The following is an 11,473-nucleotide window of genomic DNA, read 5'->3' on the forward strand; positions in this document are numbered from 1 at the left end:
GAAGAGCAAAGTATTTAGAGACACATAGACTAGTCAGGTTTTGAACAGGGGCATAACCAGTGAGTTTTGAGGAACACTTTAAATTTGTTTTTGAAACAGGATAGTGAGGGAAGTGTGGAGAGTTCATTTGGAGGAGATTCCAGGCTTTTCCAACAATATTAGAAAAAAGGGAGTCACCAGCCTTGTTGTTTGGTTTAGTGGTATGTACTAGAAGTTTCTGAGAAGACCTTAAGGATTCTAGGTTTTTATAGGGAGTGATTAGTGTGGAAAGAATAGGAGTTTTGGAAGGTTTGTAAAGAGCGTTGTGGGCTATAGTTAGTTGATGGAATTTAATCAGATTTTGTAGTTCAAGCCATTCCAGCTGCTTTAAATTAATGCAGTGATGGGTTCTGAATAGGTTGCCTGTTGCAAATCTGGCAATGTTATTGTAAGACATTTCCAATTTGCTAAGATTATTTTTAGATAGGTTAGTAAAAATAGGTGAGGCATAAAGAAGAGAAGAGATTAGATGAGTGTGTGCTATTGTGGTTCTAGCTGAAGGTAGGAGGAAGGATTTTATCCTATAGAGAGAGCCTAGCTTTTTGTTGACAGTTTTTATAGTATTGTTAATATGGGTATCGAAGTTCAGATTATTGTCAATGGTGACACCTAATAGTTTGGTGGTTGGTTCAGGGGATATAATAGTTTTATTGGTAGAGTTAACTGAGAAATCCAATGGGGGGACTTCTTAGTAGGAGAGAAAAGGAGGAGTTTAGTCTTTTTGGGGTTTAGGAGAAGGCATCTATGTGTGAACCATTGCTCAACTGTGTTAAATACTTGTTGGGTAAAAGAGAGAAGTTCAGAAGAGGAGGGGGCTGAGCATATCAGTGTAGAGTCATCCGCATATTGTATGCATGTAGCTTGGGGGATGGCAAGGTGAAGGTCATTAATGAATATGGAAAAAAGTAGGGGTCCAAGTATGGACCCTTGAGGGGCACCCAGGTTGATGGGCAGGTGAGTAGAGAGAGACTTGTGCCAAAGTATGGCCTGTTGTCTTTTATCAAGGTAGGACTGGAACCACTTTATGGAGGATGAATCTAGTGACAAGGATTTCAGTATTTTGATGAGAATTTGTCAAAAGCTTTAGATAGGTCAATAAATAATGCTGAATAGAGTTTGTTTAGATTGTGTTTTTGTTGATACAATCTGTGAAGGAAAGAAGGGCAGTAGTAGTGCTATGTAATGGTCTGAAACCATGTTGACAGTTGGCTAGTAAGTTATTTTGTGTTAGATGGTTGAGTAATTGTCTGTGAATGCATTTTTCCATGATCTTTGCCAGAGGTGAGAGGAGGGCAATGGGGCGGTAATTGGAGAGTTCAATGGATTGTCCTCCTTTGTGGAGGGGGATAATATGGGAAATTTTCCATAAACTGGGGATATAACTTTCAGTAATAGTTCTATTGATCAGGATAGAAATGGGATAGGCAATAGCTTTGGTGGATTGTTGTAGGAATTCAGCAAGTAGTTGGTCTGCTGAGGGTGAGCATGGTTTCAGTTTCTGTAGAAAGGTTAGAATATATGTTGTTGGGACGGGTTGAAAATGAAAAGTAGGGGTGAGGATGCTTCATTGGAAGGTAGAGTGAAGTTGTTAGGTGATAGTTGACTAGCTAGTGTTTGTATAGCATCAGTAAAAAAGGTATTAAAAGCATTAGCTATATGCATTGTTTTTTTTTTTGTGTGTTCAGTGTTTTGAGGGCTTGGAGTAGTGGATTGCCCTGGATGGAGTAGTTGGTTGATACTAGACCAAAATTTCTATGGCTTGTTTTGACTAGCTTTGTTGGGATTGCAGGTAGTAGTTTTTTTGTCAGATATTATAGCTTTCTTAGTTTCATTTCTTAGTTGTCTAAATATTTGTTGGACTATAGGGTTTTTTGTTTTCCTCCATTTTGCCCAATGTTTGTTTCTAAAATGTATTTTATGTTTCGTTTCCTTGGAGAGCCATGGAGCATGTTTGGTTTTAGTTCTAATTAGTCTGGTTGGGGCATGGTGGTTGAGGATGGCAAGGAAGTTGGAGTTAATGTAACTAACGGCTTCATCTAAAGGAAGGTTTTGTAAGGGTGACCAGTTGCATGCTGTTAGTTCCATCTGGAAAAGTTCAGGGTTAAAGTACTTTTTAGACCTGATGTTTTTAAACAGATGTTGGGGAGGGAAAGTTGATTTTATGTCTGATGATATAGGTAAGAGAGTGGTCACTTAAATCATCAGGGAGGGTTCCTGAGTCATAAATGTGAGGATGATGGTTAATGAGAATACAGTCTAATAAGCTAGATTTCTTGTTAGATTTATTTATCCTGGTAGAGGATAGAGTTGAGATCTCAGCTGAGTGGCCACGCCAAGACCTCCAGCAACCTCTCTATCCAACCACTGATTCGTGTCCCTGCCCAAGTAGCTGACACACACACACTCTTTGAGGTTTGATTTACACACACACACACACACACACACACACACACACACACACACACACACACACACACACACATACACACACACACACACCTGGGAAAGGCTGGCACAGGTTTACTAGCCATGCCCCCTTTTGCCCAGACTATAAAGCAGTTATCACTGCCACCAGCCAACTCCTTATCAGCTACTTTAAGGCACTTAACAAAGAGTGTCCAATCTTACTGTGTAATGTTACTATTAATACAAATGGTAGTTTGACCAAGAGCAAGGCTATTAGGAGTGGCCTACACAGTGTTGCCAAATAAATAAATATCCAAGTACTATCAGAACTTAAATATCTCTAGACAGATCAGCCAAAATGAATGATTTAAGTATATTTAATAATAAAAAAACAAGAAAATACTCATTATATAGTCACAGTGACATCAGAGTTCAAAATCACAGGAAATATTTAAAACAACATTGCAGGACAGTCTCAAATAAATAAATAAACATATCTAAACTAAGCTTTGCTATATTAGTGACTATATCTAACAGAATTATACTATTCCCTAATAATTTACCTCATCTAAGCAAGGCAGATGTGGTGAATGGGTCTTCTAGTTGCTGTCAGGTCAAAGATAAAATATAGAATGCGGTGTCTCCCTAAGAGAGTTCTCAAATTAATATTTCAAATATTACTGCTGGGATAGCTTGCAGAATGACATAATATCTTGTCATCTGACTCTATCCCAGGTGAAACCCCCCACTGTTGGGAGCTGACAGTATTTAGCATCTACCTGTAAAAATACATAGACGGGCTTTTCCTCAAATTGTTGGCAGACGCTGGAAGTCATAAAACAATAAAACACTTCCAAGACAATACAGAACGCTTCCTAGTTTTAGAAATTATGTGTCCCTGCTGCATGGAAACTGAAAGATATATTTTCTTGCGTAGCCATAAAGTAATTTAATTTTAGCTATTTTTCTGAAGTTAATCTCCTGTATTCCAGTTTTCACTATTAAACTATATACATTTAAACAGTTACAATAGTGCATGTACATTTCTGTTCTCTTCCAGTAGGGCACACTGTGGATACATCTTTAAGGTCAGTACTTCATAAAATACCTTTTTTAACATACATGTCTGAACAGACCAGTTTGCTATACACGACATACAGTTCTAATGCATTTGTAACAAAGCATCTTATATAGATCATGTTGATATTCACAAATACCATATAATTTACAAAATTCCACATAGCTGTGCTGGCATTGTGAAATAATATGGAAGTTTTAAGATTCAGACCAAGGAAAGTTTCTCATAATGGAACTGCAGTACAACTGTCCCTGATTTTGTCTCCTATTTCTGCCCTGTCCCTCATAACATTTTTGATTTTGTAATAACTTGCTAAAGATTGCCATGGATTATAATTTCATACTTGTTATTGCTAAGAAAATGTATGCTGATATAAAAGTTGTTGTCCTTTTAACTTTTCGAACGAATTAGAGAAGCACTGAAAAATTGTTTCTGATTTGGGTCCTTTGTCCACCCCATCCCCCAACCCCAAATTATTTTTGGCTTTGTCCAGAATTTTTGAACAAAGAAGTTGAGCAGTATGCCTAATTTGTAAAATGCTCCAAGGCTGTAAGTGCTTCTCCATACTAACTGGGCATAAGTAGTTCTATAAGTGCTAGAATATTACCCTCTCGCTTTTACACAAGACTGACTTTAAAAATCCATATCCACATTTGCCTGTACAGATACAGCTCGTACGACAGTAGGCATCAGGATTGTAAATTTGGCTCCACTTAGACCTAGCCTCCTGATCACGTGGTGTACAGCCGTTGTTGTCTCCTAAGTGTTGACTCTCCCTATGGAGACCGAGTTGGAAATAACGGGTCTAAAATTTTGATACTGGCATTTATATTATAATTACATCATCTGTCAGGCTTGAAGATGGCCTTTCTGTTTCATTACACGTTCGGTCTCAGCTGCTTACGAAAGTGAATGACAAAATGATTCTTAACAAAACAATAAGCCCTACAAGGACAGTTTTTCTTTTCACCGGATAGCAACTTGAGCAACAGCGTTAACTCGAGGTATTTATCGTTTATTTAACGCTTGCATTAAGATAGACGCTTTGAAAGTATGACTTAGTCGCCCGCAAAAAAAGTTTACTACTGTGTGTCCAAGACCTGCTGGACAACTTTTTAACATTTTTAGGCACTCTAAGAGTAACATACACGTATTTCTCATGCAGGGAGTCGAGTCGATCAGACAAACAATGTGATGCAGCTATTATTTGTGCTCCTATATGAAAAATGTATTGAATGCTGCAACAGATAATTGAAGTTGCAAAATGTAAGCTCCCTTGTTAACTTATTTTAATGGCAACCAAACATGATCCAGACAGTTTGGAACTACTGCCTGACTGACAACGTAACAAGCCAGTGGCGAACCAGCGTCTATGGTAACGGCTGTATTAACAGAAGGTCAGTGGGTACATGTTTGGGGGTGGGGATGCTGGTAGTTGTCAAGAAAGCAAATAGTTGTTGGACATGGGCCCTGTACTGATAGTGTTTTGTGGATTTTGTTGAGTATGTACAATATACTGTAGTTTGTATTTAATACGTTTGGAACTTTTAAGTAAAAAGCTTTTGGTTCCCTTCATTCGTTAGGAATATAAGGAGAATGATTTGTACTGTACTTGCCTTGCATCAGCATCACTCTTTGATATATTTTTGTATGCTTTCAGCATACTTTTGCTTGAAATATTTTTCTCTCCAGGACTCGGAAAGTGCGCTTCTCAGCTGAAAATTCATGTTATAATTGACAATAAGTGCAGGGCCGGTGTTAGCATTTGGGGGCCCCCAGCAGATGTCAAGCTGGGGGCCCCCTAGGCACTATCAGTCTATGTATCACCCTGTCACTGCCACCCTTCCTAAGCAACCTTTTAGTTCATGTTGCAAACTTTTAGGAGTAGTATCCACAGACTGATCCTTTGCTACAATATTCTTACATTACAAGACTTGTGTAGTACAGTGTGTTCGCCCAACTCACAAAGGGACAGTAACAGTTATTGGCATTTAGTTGCAGCAATGATATATTGTAGCTACTGTATGTACAGGTCTAAACTTAGGTGAAGTGGCACCCTAGGCCTACTGTTTCAGATCCCACCCCCATACACACAATAGCTTCCAATCTTCCCCTGTCCCCCCTCCCCATTTGGGCTCCCCATGCCATGCACATTACTTTTTTCTTCCTTTTCTGACATTTTGCCTTACTTTTCAGCTTTTTCAAGAAGCTATAACTTTCTATATACTCTGAAGTGCATTTAAATTTTTTTTTCTTTTTACACACATTTTCATCCAATAAAGGCTTGAACAGAAATTATGATTACGTAAAGAAATTGTGTGGCTGTTCAGCTTTAGTTTTCATTGCATCCTTTCAACACAAATTTCCTGAGCAAGACAGTACAGTAATAACCATTTAGGAAATAAGAAAATAATTTCAGTTTTATTTTTTTCTTACAAGGAAGATATAAGTTGTACTGAAGGCTTAATGTTCAAAGATGACAAAACAGTAACTCACAATAAACTAACAACCCTTTGTTGTCTAGATACACAGGCCCTATCTGGGAATTGCATGCTTCCCAGTCCCCTCAGAAAGACAGTTTTTGCATCCCTCTGGTGTTAGACTGGGATGAAGACAGAGGTTCAAACTGCCACAGTCATGTATTTCAAGGGACTGCTGATATGCATATACATAGTATGCCTCCTCACTCCTCAATCCAAACGGTCAAAGGCAGCTACCTGTATATGTGTCCTAAGTGTGATTGTGAGGAAAGTGAAAAAGTAATGATTACAGTAACAAATTCTACTTTGTTGCTCCTACACAAGTTGTAGTAACCGTCTTTGTACACCTCTATGTAAGAAAAGTAAAAAAATCAATGACCACACTGTCCTCAGCCCAAACACAAGCTTTAATGACCTCATGTGCACACCTCTAAGATTTGACTGTGAGGAATAACACCACAGTCCCCCCATATAAGCTACTGCACCTTTCTGTACACAGTCATCCGAGCAGTGCTGGTTTTAGGATGGGTGCAGTTGAGGGCAGAGGCCATTATCAACATTATGCTAACAGGGTCATGTCACAGCCCTGTTCAGGTTAAAGAACATAATCAGAAAATTTAATATGAATTTTCTCCTCATTTTTCCTCAAGCAACAGCATTTGTGCGGCCCCCACACAGTCAAGGATGATTAAGGGAACCCTTTGTATCTATTTATACAGTCTGGGGAGTAGGAGTCTCCAGTGTCTTAGAAGATCTAAGTGTCTGAATGTTCTGGGATATATCTTATGCCTTACATTTGAAGTATAATTTCTTGTTAGCTACATTTTTTTACTGACACTCAGCAATAATGTATATACCCTGGCATTATTGTGTGTGTGCACAGATGAAACTCACTGACATTTTTACACACACACAAGCTATGGCAATATTAGTTTTGTACTTTTTTCAGCAATACATTGTACAACACTGGTACCAGCACACCGGATTAGGGACTGCTGATAAGTAGTCATCAGACAGAAGCAGGGATGGGTCACTTTTATTTACCTTAGTGAGGAGTAATGCAAACCTCTCACTGTCCCTAATTTCACAGACCTTCCCTGATTTTGCACATAATTTTGTTCTGTCCTTTGTAACACATTTGATTTGTTTGTAAATCATTCAAGATTACAGACAGTCAATAAATCCAGACATTAGAGTTTTATACTTAATGTCCAAAAAATCATGTTGATACAAAAGGTGTTATTCTATTAACTTTTTCATTGAATCAGAGTAATATTTAAAATGTGTTCCTGATTTTGAGCCTTTATGCTGCTATTATTGGTGTTGTGCTGCATTCTTCAGTGAAGAAGTTGAGAGTTACAGTATCTGGTATTCTGCAAGTATTTTTAGAACTCTCTAAAAGATAAAACTATCCCTGAATATCAGAAGTATTAGCTCCTCTTAAAATCCAAGGCATGCATGGACACTGGTCACACTGGGCTGCTGATCTCTCTAGTGCTTACCTTGCTCATGTTCATTATCAGCTTTATCCTAACCGGTTCATATCACAGACCTGTTCAGGTTAAAGAGAATAATCAGGAAATTAATACATTTTCTTCTCCTCATTTTCCCCAACCAGCAGCAGCTTTTGTGGGGCCCCCACACAATGAAGGATGATTAAGGGGGCCCTCTTGGAGCTACAGGTATTGCAAGCACCTAAAACTGTCTATGTTGTTTTAGTGTACAGAATGTCCACCAGCAGGGTTTAACTAAGCCATGGGGACTATGTTAGTGGTAAAATATTTAATGGAATTGTGAAGGCTCTTGATTTATAAAACATTGTTACTATAACCAAATATATTTTTGAATTTTAAAGGAGATATAAGTAAGCATTATTACCAGCCTGGTTTATTAAGTGCACAAGATTGATGTACTAGCTTTTGTTGGTTTGACAGACATGTTACAAAATGTCAAGGAAATTGCTGTGGTTGGAGGGGCCCCCCAGGAACAGGGGGCCTCCAGCGACTGCAGGGTTCGCTGGTGCCTAAAGCCGGCTATGAATAAGGGAATCGCTAGTGTAAAATGTTTATTGGCGGTGGAAATTTTGTAGATTTTCGCAGATTGTCCACATTTTTGACTTATATTTTTGGTGTGTCCCTCATAACATTTTAGTTTTCTGGCAAATTACTGACAAATCAATGAGGAGGACTGAACTCAGAAAATAATGGCAGACATTTGATTTTCAGACATCCTATCCTTCATAAAATTCATGCTAATGCAAAACCTGTTATTCTATCACCTTTCTAAATTTGTAACATCAATATTTACAAGGGTATGCCTATTTTGGGCATTTGTTCCCCATTATTTGTGGGTTTATCCAGATTTCTTGCTCTAAGAGGTTGAGAGATATGTTTCCTTGTTATTTAAGACAACATTCTATACCTGTGTAACATTTTAAGTAGTAACTATATGATCAATAGTCAAACTCCTAGAATTGCTAGGTGCCCTGTGAAGAGCTCCTTTCTGTATTTTTTTTATTCACTGGTATTCTCAAGGCACGTTATATACGATGCTTAATATCTTTTTGCTGTTACTGTATGTGCTGCTTGGGTCGTGGCTGAAGTGGGCAGTTCACGAAAATAAATAGATGGATAAACACATAGGACGTCATTTTTTTAAGGGGCTCGCATAATCCTCGATTCCTCACTTTAGCAGTTTATATATATATATATATATATATATATATATATGGATGTATTTGACTGATCTCAATGGACCATATGCAAACACAGAGCCTGGGTGAATAGGATCGCATTAAAAATGATCAAACTTATTTACAGATACACGGGTATACTCAAATATATACATATTTACAAATGCAAGAATATTTTACATTTAATTTGAGAAGCACTTTACAATGTAAGAACATTGGTGGAAAAGTTATGGTGAGTAGTGTTTTTCAGCAGCTCTTACATGCCTTTTAATTCTGTTAGGAAGCCCACCACCAAACGAGTTGCAAGCAGTACATAGTAGAGTAAGGCAAACAAACAGATAAACAGACACAAGCGTATTAGTTGATAGTTTGAACTTATTGGTGCAGATAAGCATACACCATTTAAGCCATGGTATGTAAATTCATTTAAGGGACAACATTTTGCCCAGCCGAATGGGAGCATATGTTCTAGCTTGAAACAAAAGTGAAATTAAAAGGATGCAGGTGGTCTAAGTGCGACAGCAAAAATGGTGTAGGTTGTGTCTGGAGAGATTTAATATTAACATTTTTATTAAATTATCACTTAAGACAGAGGCATACATGCATTAATAGAGTAGAAGAAAAAATATGAAAATTTTTTTCATTTATATTAATTATACAATGTGTATACATTTTCTTTCTTTACAATAGCTCTTATTTAGACCAACAGTAGTCTTGTCGTATGACTAACTATCCATTTAAAACCTTCTGCTGTAATTTTATTAGTGCATACTCAGTATGTTTAATTCTCAATTTAGTATGTATGCCCTGGGACAAAAAATAGTTATACTGGGAAGGTTGTGGCAAAGCAATATGGCATACCAATCACACATTTCTGACTGCTGGGGGGGGGGCGTTCATGTTAGTAGTTCACAATTCCAAAATTATTGACTGAGAAGTTACTTCAGAAATTACTACAGGCTCCATGCTGCTCTTATTCTTTATTAAATAGGTGGTTATCCTTGAAGTTACTGATCATGTCCATTATACTGTTAAACTGTGTGTGCTTATAATGTACATAGATTAGTACTACGCTAACTGCCCTTGCGAACCATTTTAAGCCTAGCCAATTGTCCCTTGTGAGACTCAAACCCTGCACCATGTGTTTGCAAGGCAAACACCTTAACCATTAGGCCAACTTCCCAACCCCAGTACATTTATAGATCTGTGGCATAAAATCAAACACAGAAGTGTTCAAATGCCACAGTATTGATCCAACAATATAGAAACAGAAAGCATTAAAAAAAAAAAAAAAAACTCTTAAGTAACCTGCACCCCCTCCACATTCCCTACTACTTAAACAAACCTCAAGATTGTACTACAGTAGAGAAAGGACAAAATACCATTCCTTGCTGTACTGAGACCCACACCTACCAACTGCCCAGAATTTTACAGGACACCAATACTTCCGCAGTGGTGCAGCGGTAGCGTTGTTGCCTTACAGCAAGAGGTTCTCCCATTCGATTCTCGGCTTGGGTTGGGAATTCCTTCTGTGTGGAGTCTGCATGTCCTCCCCGCGGTCGAGTGGGCATTCAAACGACATGCGTTGAATGGGCGTGCCTTCGTTGAAGGTTGGGCTTCGGGCTGGCAACTCGACACCATAAAATCCAACTGCCAATCATTAGCGGACCAGAGTTCCGCTGTGGCGACCCCTAACCGGGAAAAGCCGAAAGGCAAACAACAACAACAACCAATGACTTTGTCTCAAATTTTTGTCTGTTCCTAATAAAATTTTGTAGCTTTTTTGTAGACCACTAAAGGGTAGAACTCCTTATTAAATAATGACCACGCATTTTAATAGTAGATGTTAATTAGAAAGTACAAGCTAATGTAAATCCCTTTATTTTATCAGCTAAATGTATGACAAACATATTTAAAATGTATTTCTGACTGTGCACCTTTCTCACCACATTATGGCTTATTTTATATACAGTAAATCCGCAAAGAAACTCATAGGTATACTGAGATCTCCCACAAACAGCTCATCATCTTTCGGCTGTTCCCGTTAGGGTTCACCACAGCGGATCATCTGTTTCCATTTCTTCCTGTCCTCTGCATCTTGCTCTGTCACACCAACCACCTGCATGTCCTCTCTCACCACATCCATAAACCTTATTGTAGGCCTTCCTCTTTTCCTGTTACCTGGTAGCTTCATCCTTAGCATCTTTTTCCCAATATACTCAGCATCCCTCCTCAGCAGATGTCCAAACCAACATCTTGCCTCTCTGGCTTTCTCTCCAAACCTTCCAACCTGGGCTGACCCTCTAATGTACTTATTCCTAATCTTGTCCACCCTCGTCACACCCAGTGCAAACCTTAACATCTTTAACTCTGCCACATCCAGCTCAGACTCCTGCCTTTTTGTCAGTGCCACTGTCTCCAACCCATATAACATAGCTGGTCTCACTAACCTCTTGTTGAACTTCACTCTTACTGGTACTCGTCTGTCACAAATCGCTCCTGACACTCTTCTCCACCCAGTCCATCCTGCTTGTACTCTCTTCTTTACCTCTCTTCCACACTCAGTATTACTCTGAACTATTGATCCCAAGTATTTAAACTCATTCACCTTCGCCACCTCTACTCCTTGCATCCTCACCATTCCTCTATCCTCCCTCTCATTCACACACATATATTCTGTCTTAGTCCTGCTGACTTTCATTCCTCTTCTCTTTAGAGCATCTCTCCAGGGTCTCCTCCACCTGTTCCCTACTCTCACTACAGATCACAATGTCATCT

The 11,473-nt window shown here is 38.6% G+C and overlaps 1 protein-coding gene across 1 annotated transcript in view; it reads left to right on the top strand.

The window, feature by feature from the left end:
* The first annotated feature begins 4,245 nt into the window (after window positions 1-4,245).
* RGS12 (regulator of G protein signaling 12) overlaps window positions 4,246-11,473 on the top strand; it is a 748,472-nt gene continuing 741,244 nt past the window's right edge. The window contains exon 1 of the mRNA XM_044063568.1: window positions 4,246-4,527. The gene's annotated coding sequence lies outside the window, so the exon portion shown is untranslated. The remainder of the gene's footprint in view (window positions 4,528-11,473) is intronic.

The sequence above is a fragment of the Protopterus annectens genome, chromosome 2.part1 (genome assembly GCF_019279795.1).
Source record: "Protopterus annectens isolate FY-2018-M chromosome 2.part1, PAN1.0, whole genome shotgun sequence".
In the NCBI taxonomy this organism is placed as follows: Eukaryota; Metazoa; Chordata; order Ceratodontiformes; family Protopteridae; genus Protopterus; species Protopterus annectens.